The sequence below is a fragment of the Perissodus microlepis genome, chromosome 20 (genome assembly GCF_051167445.1).
Source record: "Perissodus microlepis isolate ML-2025 ecotype Zambia chromosome 20, ASM5116744v1, whole genome shotgun sequence".
Lineage (NCBI taxonomy): Eukaryota > Metazoa > Chordata > Actinopteri > Cichliformes > Cichlidae > Perissodus > Perissodus microlepis.
Window position 1 is genome coordinate 26,457,362 of NC_140480.1, and position 12,067 is coordinate 26,469,428.

Below are 12,067 nucleotides of genomic sequence, written 5' to 3' on the forward strand. Positions count from 1 at the left end.
CTTCCCTTATTTCAGTGGCCCTCTAGCTGCTTCACCTGTTTCTTATGCACCATTTCTGCCTTTAGACGGCTTGCTATGGTGCAGCCCATTTTGTCTGTGTACAGTGTGTATATGTGGAGTTATTCTGTGGTCCTCTGCCAAGGCCCCTAACGTCATATGCAACCTGGCAGGTGACAAATAGTTTTTTAATTGCTTGCACCAGGAAAATCATTAGTCTCTTCCCTTTCCTTGGTGGGACCGGGCAGGACGTGTGTGCAATAATAATAGCCTCAGTCCGGTTTCCAGTGTGCTATTTTTGGAGCGAGTATTTTAAGGGCCGTCTCTGTATATGCCTCTGAACGTGTGTACGTATAGTACGACTGTGTGACTGTTTATGTGCTTATGTGCAGCTGTGTAAGTGCGTGAATGTACACACACCTAGTAAGGGTGGGCTAAATGGTCCTGAGGTGCTTTTCCTTGGTTGTGAGAGAGGAGAGTGTGTTTGTCAACCCTGTTCCTGCCTCATGAGAGTTTTTCTCATTGCTGTTGCTATTCCCTAGGAGCGTGCTGTTTGTCTCTGTGTATGTGCGTTTTTCTGTCTGCAAGTGTGTGTACCTCTGCGTCTGGCAGACTCTGGCCTAGGCCATTGTGCTATAGTGCATTACAGTAGCAATCCACCGACACAGTAGCCGGCCAGATGAAGCCGTCCAGTTTATGGAGCAACCTGCAAACTCCAGCTGCTTTTGGTTGGGATTGTGCTTAGTGCTGAGATATAGTATTGATTTTCTCTCCTCGGTGCCCTTGCCATCCCTGCGTAGATATGCACCAGTGCTCAGCATCCATTCACTGAGAAAGGGGGGGGAAGGGGGAGAGAGCAGAGGATGATGTTTATGTGGCGATACTGACCCCATTCGTTCACACAGAAAAGGCGTGGAACATGAAGTGGCTAGACAGCAGAGGGGAATTGAGTTTGTGAGGCTCAGATTGCAAGATGAACCCTGAATTTGATTTCTCTGTTATACAAGCATTTGTTATTATATAGCTCAACGTCTGAGGGTGTTTGTGTGTCTGGTGTCTTGTATGGGTCTATTACATGTGTGGGTTTGTTTGGATTTATGGGTCTAGAAGGATGCTGGTGTGCGTGCACATGGGTTTTAGCAAGCAGGGTACATCTGTGTGGTTGATCTTCTGCATTTTTGCCTTTTCTTTGAATCCCCCATCCTCATCCTCCATTCCTTCAACAACACGGTAAAACCAAAAATCAAAAACACGTTTAGGCATTATTTGAAATTTTTCTATGGAACCCCCCCCACCTTTCCCCGGCCGCACTGCAGCGTTTTAAGTAATGGCAGTGCCTCGTCTCGCAAAATATTTCATAGATAAATGATTCAACTTAAAAATCCTATCAGGTATTTTATAAAAATAACAGTGTGTGACCTTTCTGTGAATTTTAATCTGGCGCATAAAAAAAATCTTTAAGCAATGAAAACCGAATTGAGCCTTTAGACTGCTAGTGTTAATGATACCTTTAGGTGTAAAGTACGTCAAGCATAAAAGTTCCAGTAACCACAGTGCTCTTGTCTTTGCCTCACATACGCGGGTCACATACACTGCTTTTCAAACCATATGAGAAATCCTAGACAGCCAGTACAGAAAACATTCCTCCCATTCAGTCTTTTTAGCTGTCTTTTACTAAATGACAGTTTATGTTCATATGTCTGATAAATTGTATAGTTAGAAGTATCTAAGTATAAGACTACAGTGCTTGTTATGAGTACTATACATACACTGTTCATACTATACATCCTCCTGTGACTGCTAGTGGATAGTTTCTCTGTAATTCTGTATGGCTTTTAACTAATAATATAGGTATAAGTGCATTAAGATGACTATTGTTTGACTATTGTTGTGAATTGGCATAATTGGGTACTAATATTTTTATGTTTTATCAACAAAAGGTTTAAGACCCTTTACTACAGTAGTCCTGAATCAAATATATTTTTTATATTCTTCTTTTTAATTTTTTGCATGAAGAATTTCTATTTTGCAGATTCCACCAATCTTTCTTCAGAGTGAAAAAGATTAAGCCCATTAGAAAATTACAAAATCAGTGTCCTGTTTCACAGTTTATCATAGTGTTATATGGTGGCCCACACAAGAAGAGTCACAAATTTTGGGGGGGACTAGCCAAACAGCTGAAAGCCGTTATTCTGTATATGTATGTGTGTGTGTGTCTATAATCAGCCTGTGTTATCCAAGCCAAGCAGCCCTACCCTGGCAGAGCTGAGACTGGGGAGACCCGGTCTCTTTCCAGATTCATCTCTCCAGCTTTGTTTGACTAAGTAGTGCCATGGTGTTGGTGTTGGAGAGGGCTGGAGTGGTAACAGCAGCAGCAGTGCAGCGTATGCGTGGGTTGCCTGAGCCAGTGGGGCTTGGCATGGGGAGGCAGCATATGTTCATGGCCAGCTTCCTTCCTCCTCTCCCATACTTATCTGTCTCTCTCGTCTCTTCTGTTTTTCCCCTCTCTCTATAGCTCACTTCTGTTAAACCCCACCTCCACTTTTGGCTTTGAGTGTCTTGGTATCACCTGTGGGAGACAGCACAGAACAGAGATCAAAGGGCACTGGGGATCCCAGTACCCCACCATGTCTGACTAATGCCACAGCCCTTTCTTCTAACAGAGACACAGACTTACACACTCCTCTTTGTCATCTTTTCATCTGGCATGGGATCAGAGAATATTTGGTGGAGAAGCTAATATGTTGTGCCTGTAATGGGACTCTCTGGTTCATTTTTAATGCCTTTCCAATGGTTGGTCACTCACACCTTGGCCCATCTCTGCCCTACATAAACACTGGCTGTTAGCCAAGCATGTCAGAGGCAACCATATCTGAATTCTGCCAACTACCTGCTAGATATGGACCACCATCCTGCTGCATAGCAGACTTAACTGTGTCCCAGATACCCGCAACCAGCTGCTTCAGCCTTTACACCTTCACTTTTGCTTCCTGCTCTCCTCCTTGCCTCTTGGACCAGTAAATGAACGCTCATTTGCAAGTTAGATAAATCCTTTGAATGTATTATTGATGCAAACAAATTAGCCTGTGGGCCCTAGACAATACCTAATGGAGCCTTGGCTTATGGGTGAAGTAGTTTCCAGCGAGGGCACTGTCGGTGTTCCAGGATTGATGCCTGCTCTTCTGCCCCGTAATTATTTCTCCTACAAATTATTCAGCTGTTCTGATGCAGTTTGGGGTTTAAAGCAGTGCTTCTTATTGCTGGCTATGTATTTCCAGGCCTTAACCCAGCTACATTCATTAGTTTATTAAAGAAAAAAGACATGAGCAATTAGATAACTGGGATAAAGCCACCTAAATGAGGGGATGTGTTATTATTCAAGTTTATGCATGCTACTCATAGAATTCACTGGGGTTTATGTTGGTGCTGCTTTTTCAAGGATATTCTCTTATCTTGTTGTACACAGACACATTCACACATTTTAACAGTCTCGTATAAGCCTATTCACATATTTACAGAGATTCAAACTGGCTCGCTTTTGCAAATATGCATAGAAACACTGTCAGAATATGTGTTCCTAATATAGGAAAAGTGGGGACACATCTGGACGCGTTCATCCTTGATACAAACTCACAGAGAAAAAGCAAGTGCGCATAATTTATGCTAGAAATAGAGGCAGAGGTTGAAAAAGAATGAGAAGAAAAACTCAGAGAGGAGATGAGAGAAAGAGAGGACTGCCATACTGTCCTCAGTGATTAGGACCCAGTATTGATCAGAGGAGGTAAGGAGAAGGCAGGCTGAGAAAGGGTGGGAAAAAACAGGCCCCGGGGCTCAGACCCCAACTCTCTGGTGGCCTCTGCTCTGTTCCGCTTCTGCAAGCTGGCCAGGGCCAGTGGGAAATTCATCAAAGGGTCTTATCCCCCTATCTGTCCCACATGCACACACAAATACACATATCCATGCATAACACTGGCCTTTGAAAAACATTCTATTTGATGACATCGTTTCCCATTTTTTTTCCACTGTTAGAGATGGTAAATTAAACCTGATATGTTATTGCCACTGTGGTGAAAAGAGACAGGGTGTCCTATTCTCCCAGTTGTCTGCACAGTGCTAGTCACATCACAAGGATCACGTCAGCACTCTAAAACTTTGTGCCACGTGTGCCATAGATCAAACACAGACACATGTGCATTCACGGATACAGCATCAGTCAGCTGCTCATGATGGGGGATCCATATTCTCCCCAAGTATTCAGTATGTGTACAGGAAGTATTCGATACTCCGTGCTCTCCCAGGGCTAGACCTGTGTTAATGCATTTTCTCCTTTAAGTCTCTCTTTTTTCCTCCCCCTCTGCTCCCTCTGCCGGCTTTTCAGCTGACTCTGGGCTTTGGCAATCTTATTTGCCTTTCGATCCAGATCAATCTTTGTCTTATCTACAGCTCTTGAATCATAAACATTTGATAGGCTCAACCTTGACACTGACAAACATGGAGTGGTGAGGGTTTGGGGTAAGGTGCCTTTGGAAGACTTTATGCGATCCCTAAAGACTATTGAACTTTGCCGCTAAGTACAACCCCCCCAAACACAGATATACGCTCATGTTTTGTGCGCATCTCATCACATAGACACATATACAAAGTTTGTTCCAGATATATTTATGTATACGTGTGTGATGTATTATTCATAAGAAGAAGCATTCATCGCAGTGACACACCTTGAACAATTTGAAGACGTGGTGTGCTTAACAGCTTATTGTAGTTTCTGCAATTTGGCTCACCTCCGGCTGATTAACACTGCCCTCGAGTCCTCACTGTGCTTTATCTTATGATGAATTAGCTGCTATAAGAAACATGGCCTCCAAGGGAATTAATGAATATTTACCTGACATTTTCTAATTTTTTCACAGTGCTTTTTGCTACTTTATACCCTACATTTGTTTTGTTATGTCATGTCATGTCATGTCATGTCATGTCATGTCATGTCATGTTATGCATTTCTAAGAGTCAGAAGATCAAATCACACAAAACACAGTGTGTTACTTGAAACACAGACTAATAGAATTAGTCCATGTCCATTCTCTTTCATGTTATAAATCTGGATTTTTGGGGGGATCCAAGCTAGTGATTGCTTGAAGGGACCCAGCTGGCTCAGTAGACGAACTAGAAGTTGGACACGAAGGTGTGAGATGGTGGTGCACCTTGAAGATGGGGACCCCATCCAGTTTTCACATCTGATTATCTTTGGTGAATCCAGGGTCACATCTGGTCCTGCGCTGAAAGAGATGTGACGTGTTATATATACCCTGTCTAAGTTCTTGATATAGTGCTTCCAGGAGCTGGTTTCTCTACTCTTTGTGGGTGTGCTACTGATTTGATCCTACAATATTCGTTTTGTTGTCAAAACAAAACAAAAGATTTTGGTGAAGTAATTCTTTAATTTGCAGGGTTGATACTATAATTGAGCATATTTGAACCCAAAACATTGTCTATTCCTAAAACTAATTGAATATTTTTTGGCATCTAAACCAAACCAGTAAGGATAAGTGAACTCCCAAAACCCAAACATGGTCTCTCTGGCAAACAACATTTCAACTCACTCCACCAGCAGCCCTCCAGCCTCCTAATGTGGACTTTGTAACCGTTCAAAAGAGAAGCACTATCTGTTGCCGTCCAATACCTTGGACCACCACCAAAGGACACCTTGTGCATATCTCTGTGACACCAGCGGGATTTGACAGAATAGCACTGTTTGACGCTCTGGGGCATTCTGGTCCCAGTCTCTCTTCTTGTGTTTTAATGGGACTTTCTTTCCCTCATTTTCTTTTTCTCTCTACCTCTCTTTTTGTTCCCACCTACATTTTTTGCAAAACAGCAGATCAAACTTTTACTTTTAAGTGTGTATGTGAGTGCTGCCAACAGCAGAGCAGTCAGCAAAGTGCCACCTCAGCACCTGTTCTTTAATGATTAATACCATATTGATGGTCTCAATTAATTTCCTATTACACCACCAGAAGGTTGCGGTCGCTCTGTCTCTGTCACGGCCCTGCACTTGTTTTGGGAAGCCTCTTTGTGGCAGCTGCTGGATGGAGATAGTATGCCTTTCTCTAGCTCACACGCACAATTTTACAGACAGACATACGACACATGCACGTACACAATCACACGCAGAGTAGTATCTTGTGGAAACACACACACACTATTACACGCTGCTTTGCGCCTCACATTTCATATGCTAGCACATAGATAAACAAATAAAATGTAACTCTGGTTTTTTGTTGTTGTTGTTGTTGTTGTTGTTGTTTAATCATTTTTAAAAGGGACTTGTGTTTTAGTTACAATGTTCAGCAGTGGTTGGAAAACGAGATTCATCTGTTTCTCTGTGCAGTGCTCTGTAGCAATTTTATAAACCACTACTCTCACCTGATTGTGTGACTTTGGTACAGCACAACCCCCTGTGTTTTACATTTAAACATGGCGCACTGCATTTTAGGCCATTTCCTGAAGGCATTGCTTTGGTTTGTGCATAATCCCCTTCCCTGCAGTGTTACATATTTGTAACAGTCTGTAAGCTACTGATTTATTCCCATGATGCAATCTTTTTGAACTGTGATTCGACATCACACTACCATGACCTTAACTGTCTGCAGACTTGTTCCTTGGATCAACTCGCAGTCAACACTGCCCCTGTTGAGATACTGGGGAAATGCTGTTTGTCGATTAGAGTGGCAGGTCCCTGATGCAGCTTTTTTTTCCCCCTTTTTTGTTCTTTTCATTACCTTTTCTTATTCAATGCACAATGTCTCATCTCTGTACTTCAGTCCAAAAACACCTCTATATCTTTCTAATGTGCACTGTTAATCTGAACCTTATTTTTTCATTCTGTCTCACACACACACACAAGTACCCATTCACACACTGTCTTTATTTTTCATTTTTCATGTGGACCCAGTACACACCATTGGTTGCTAGGAAACCATTTGAGCATTTTTTTTCCCCCCCATTGGTAGACGTTTGATTACCCATTTGTATGTTTTGTGTGTGTGTGTGTGTGTGTGTACTCATGTGCATGTGCAGAGGTTTCTGCGTGTATCTCCAGAGAGAGGTCTTGCCAAGCTGAGCTCAGGGACTGCTCCACTATCCAGCCCAGTAATAACAATGAACCCCTCACCCTGTTTGACAGAGGACACAGGCTCAGCAGTCCTGTGGCTACTGTTGTCAATGTGTGAAAGGCTCCTGATGCTTTGTGGTGTAAGTGCATATCTACATATGTGTGCATTCATGTTCACAACACTTGACTGGGTCAGTTCTGTGATACAACCCCAGCAGTTGTTTCTGATGCTGACCAGTGGCGTTATCTATTGTTCTTCAGCGAGCTATTGCAAAGGAAGATAGTGGCCAGGTTGGACCGTCTTGCAGCTGGGCACACATCAGTCCTCCCTGTGACTCCCTGTTTAGAAATGCACCAGCACATCTCACTCCCCTGGCTGCTCCTGTGAAGTCCTGATTCGCTCACAGACATGGGCAGAGGCACATAAATAGTACGCCTTGTCGACTGGCACAGAGAGAAAGACAACACACGCGCACAAACAAATCAGACTCAGCACTGATATGAAAGAGAGCAAGAGCCAAAGAGAGGGAGTAAAGAGAGATGGCATTAGCAATGTTTCTTCCTCCAAATGAATTGCAGTATGCCCTAAGAGGAAGAGATGAAAATAAGAGAGCGAGGTGATGAAAAAGACTCAGAGAAAGCCAGGGGTTGTGAGGTTATTGTCAGGTGGAAACAAAAGAAAAGAACCGTAAAGAGAGAGAACACATGGTTAAAGCCCCACTATGTCTGAGAGGGCTCACTAACTTTCTCTCCCTGCTTTTACTCCCATGTTACTTGGTGTCACCTGCTTGGCCACTGAATTTTAGGATAACTGCCATGGGCTCTGCTAAGGCCATTATGGCAGCCAGTTGGGCTCCGGTTGGCCCTTTCTCAGCTTGCCCCTGTGTAGCATTGACTCTCACTTGGGACCACCGCAGCTAATGGAGAGGGTAGTGTGTTCTGTAAGGGCCTTAGGAAGAATAAGTGGGCTGTAAACTGTGAGTTGTGTTGTGGCAGCTAAAGGAGCTTCGATGCCTCACTGCCTGGCTTACTGCCTGACTTACTGCCTGCTTGGCATCCAGAATGCTCCTCCATATTCAGGCTCTGAATACTGGCCTTTTGCACTTTTATTGTAATGCATGCAGATACTTGGCAAGGCAACAAACACACTCCACCTTTTACTGTGGTGCATTGCACAAATAAAATATTTCAAAGCGGGGAGGAGCCACACACAAAAATAGTGGAGCACTCTCTTGGATTCTCGCAGACGTGTAGAACTGCAAAATGCACTCACATATCTCCACAATTACACACACAAGTGCACATACGCGCACACGCATACACACAAACTTGCATTCCCCCACCCAGAGTGAAGCCATTCTGCCCCTCTAAGCTGAGTTATTTAAAGCCCCGCTCTCAACTCCATCGGAGTGATTATGTGCTACTGAATTAAACATCACAGGCTTCAGCCCCTGGCTTCCTCTGAAACACACTCAAACATGCTGGCCTCTTCCTGGTCCTCAAAAGTTCCAAGTTCTGCCTTTCATATCTCCCAGCCAGTACACTAGGTAGTGGAAGTAAAGAGGTGGAGTATGAATCTTCCCTAAATCAGGATCTCCTGCTGTGCCCCCTGCTCTGCTATTCCTCTCGCATACCTTGGACACAGGCATTTGATGCAGTTCACATTAAGAAAGCCCCCTGTAAACTGACTCTTACCCTGGATTGATACTCACCCCAGGCATCATTTTAGCTTGGCACTCAGGCAGTGCTGTAATTGATGGAGAGCTAGATGCAGTAGAAGGTGAACTGTAGCAGTTAAGTTGTGCTTTGACTCTAGACACCCCAATTAGAGTGTCTGTATTCTAAACTGGGAACATTTAAACAAAGAGGTTGTCATAGATAACCCAGAGAGAAGCAGGTTCAGATAGGGGTTTGCTCTGCTACCTCGACAGGAGCTTCGGGCTGTTTGCTACCTATTTGGGAGGGTTTGACATAGGGTTTTGTTTACCTCAGTGTGTGTTTGTGAGTGTGAGTTTGCGTGTGTGCTGATGAACTGCGTGCGCATGTCTGTGCTTCTGTGTGCCGGCATGAGGCAAGGCACCAGCCAGCCACCCCCGCATTCCAAAACACACCCTTTGGCAGGGAATGATAAAGGTTCCAAACAAAAGGAAGAAGTCTTGTGACTTGTGAAGGTGAACTTATATCACCACAGAGGCAGTTGACCTTGAAATGAGCGGTGGTGTTTGGGGATGGGCGGGGGAGGGCAGTGTTTAAGAGTGCAACCTCAGTGCCAGAGGCCAGGAGGCTGCCTAATGACTGGCACCCGATGCTATCCATCACCATGCCACTGCCAGGGCAGCTGCCCCCGCATAGCCAAGTGAAGAGAGCCTTAATCACCCCTTGTACTTATTCTGCAGACTGTGAGCACATGACATGCAAGACATACATCCGGTGCACAGGTGTTCCATATTCACATGAAACCGCACAGGCAAATGCAACGATGCAAACAACAAATTCTAATATGCACTGCACATACAGACAGCATGAATATGCAGTCAGTGCACTCAATTCAGACTCACAGCTCATTGCACTCATTCTGCACGCATACTGATGTACATACACCAACTAACATACAGAAATCTGCCTCTAGACGCTCATTCAAATGCTATTTATAATCTAATGTAGGCAGACTCAGATACAAAGGCAGAGACATCCTCACCCATCCCTGCTGTATTTGTGCCTTGATGCTGAATGTTTGTGACAAAACAATTGACTGCTTCTGCTTTCTTGATATTTTGTATTGAAATGGATATCCTGTAGCCTGCTGGTTCAATTCTTCCACACTGAACTGCCTCAGTTTTTTTTTTTTTTTAGTGTTTTGCTTATTTCCCTGAAAGTGGAAAGGGGGGCTTTTCCCATACCTGATTTCCTGTCTGCTCTGCACTTTCCTTCAGTATGACAGACTTTGAATCCCCCCACTTTTTCAGTGTCGGTTATTTTATCAGAGTGGAACAAGGTTTCCCTCCTTCACTCCCTGGCTCATCCTTGTTCCATGAAGCATCCCCTCTCAATTAAGATTCTTTCATGTTAATGGTGTTCTTATCGCTCCTGTGCACGAGTTGTGAAAGCGAGGCCTACTATGGTGGAGTACAATCATGGAGCAGAGCTGCCTGAATGACAATATAAGAGCTGTTACCCTCATTCTTCTTTCTCTCTTCCTCTGTCTTTCCATGTATCTCTGTCTCAAATTCTCTCTTTCCCTTGCCTTTTTTGTCTCTTAATGAGCTATGGTGGACTGTTGGAGGAGCAGCTACATGGAAGAACTCCAAGAGAGTGCCACACTTGTGGCAAGGTCACAGAGACTTAACGAGACAGCCGACACATCACTTGACCACTCACACCAGATTTTACCAACAGATGTAATTTGTGCTCGCGTCTCAGTTCGTTATATCTCTGTGCAGTTATACACGCACATTCACTATTATACATTCAGCACAAAGTAGAAAGTCATTGTATCTGTCTCCACCAACATCTAACTCCGTCTTCAGCTCCATCAGCGAATCTCTCTCCCTTTCTCTCCCTCCTTGTCTTTTGGAGTAGAGCAGGGTGTATGACTTCAGGAGGAGGTAGGCATTCACTGAGAGATCGTAGGAGCACTGGCTGCCTCTAAGTGCGTGGGTGCCAGAGAAACCTGTTGCCTGGCTACAACAGCACCTTTATCCTTTGGTTGCGATGGCGATGTCTTGCATATGCATGTGTGTGCGCGTGAGTGTTGGCACAACACCTTTTTCATGCTTGTCTCGTGCGTTGTATATTAGACTGTAATTGTCTGTGTGTGCGTGACTGTATTATTTTATATGTGCATTCATTCCGTTGCATGTTGGTGTTTTTCACTGTGTTTTTGAGAGAGATTGGTGAAAGGAGGGGCAGGAAGGAGCTCCACCACCCACACAGCAGGCCTTCCGCCCCCATGGCTGACTCCCCAAGACTCCTCTAGTAATTAGCTCAACATCTATCCATCTGTTCTAGGGAGGCGCAGTAAACATTAACACAACACAGCATCATCAAAATACTAGCTACACATGTTATATTTTATGCATACATGATAAATTCATGCATTAGTACACATGAGTGATTGGCACAGATGCTGACAAGCAATGTCAGGCTCATGTAAGAATATAATAATATACAAATACACAGTTGCGTATTGGTCAACGGGCATACAAGGACAAATCCCAGTGAGCCACTGCATGGGTGGAACTGTCAAAAAACCCATTAAGTTTTTACTGCCCGTCTGTCTCTTTACTGACCAGTTCTGCGTGCTTCCATTCAGAGTGTGCATGAAAGTGTGCTGCGTGCACATTATGTAATCAACCCTCTGACCTAACCTGACCCGAGCAGCCCCTTTTTAGTCTGTTTTACTTTTTCTGTCTTCCCTTATATAATCCCAGACTAATTTAATGATCTTCAGGACAGAACTCTGTGAGGTCAATACATCTGATGTAGGAATCTGTTTTCTAGTTGCCTGTTTCTAGTTGTTTACAGTGAATCCAGTTCATCCATGGCGGTGTTGTCTAAAATGCCTAAAATGTTTGCACATGCAAATGCACACCACAGCTTCCTGTAACTCTGTTCTAGTCTTCCCCACCGCTGCAGAGCGGAGGCTGGAGCTCTGCCTTGAGACTTGCATGGGAAATAAGAGGAAAAAAACAACCAAAGACTACATTACACAATTAATCAATAAGTTAATGAGATCTCATTTTCTCTGAAAAAGACTATCCAGGCAAAAAGTCACCCTCAGCCTTTTTCCCCCTACACTTGGAAAACCAACTCACTGATATTACACTGTGGAAAAAGAAAGCAGCCAGCAGGAAATTAAATTAAATTACCATCCTGATAGATTTATGTGACGCTTTACACTTTCATTGTGTTGTTTTCCTCTTTGAGTGGAGGTAGGCCCGAGTTGAGAGAGAACTGTTA

The 12,067-nt window shown here is 43.9% G+C and overlaps 1 protein-coding gene across 9 annotated transcripts in view; it reads left to right on the top strand.

The window, feature by feature from the left end:
• The window catches only part of camta1a (calmodulin binding transcription activator 1a), a 280,413-nt gene that overhangs the window by 228,295 nt on the left and 40,051 nt on the right, over window positions 1–12,067 (top strand). The window lies entirely within an intron of this gene.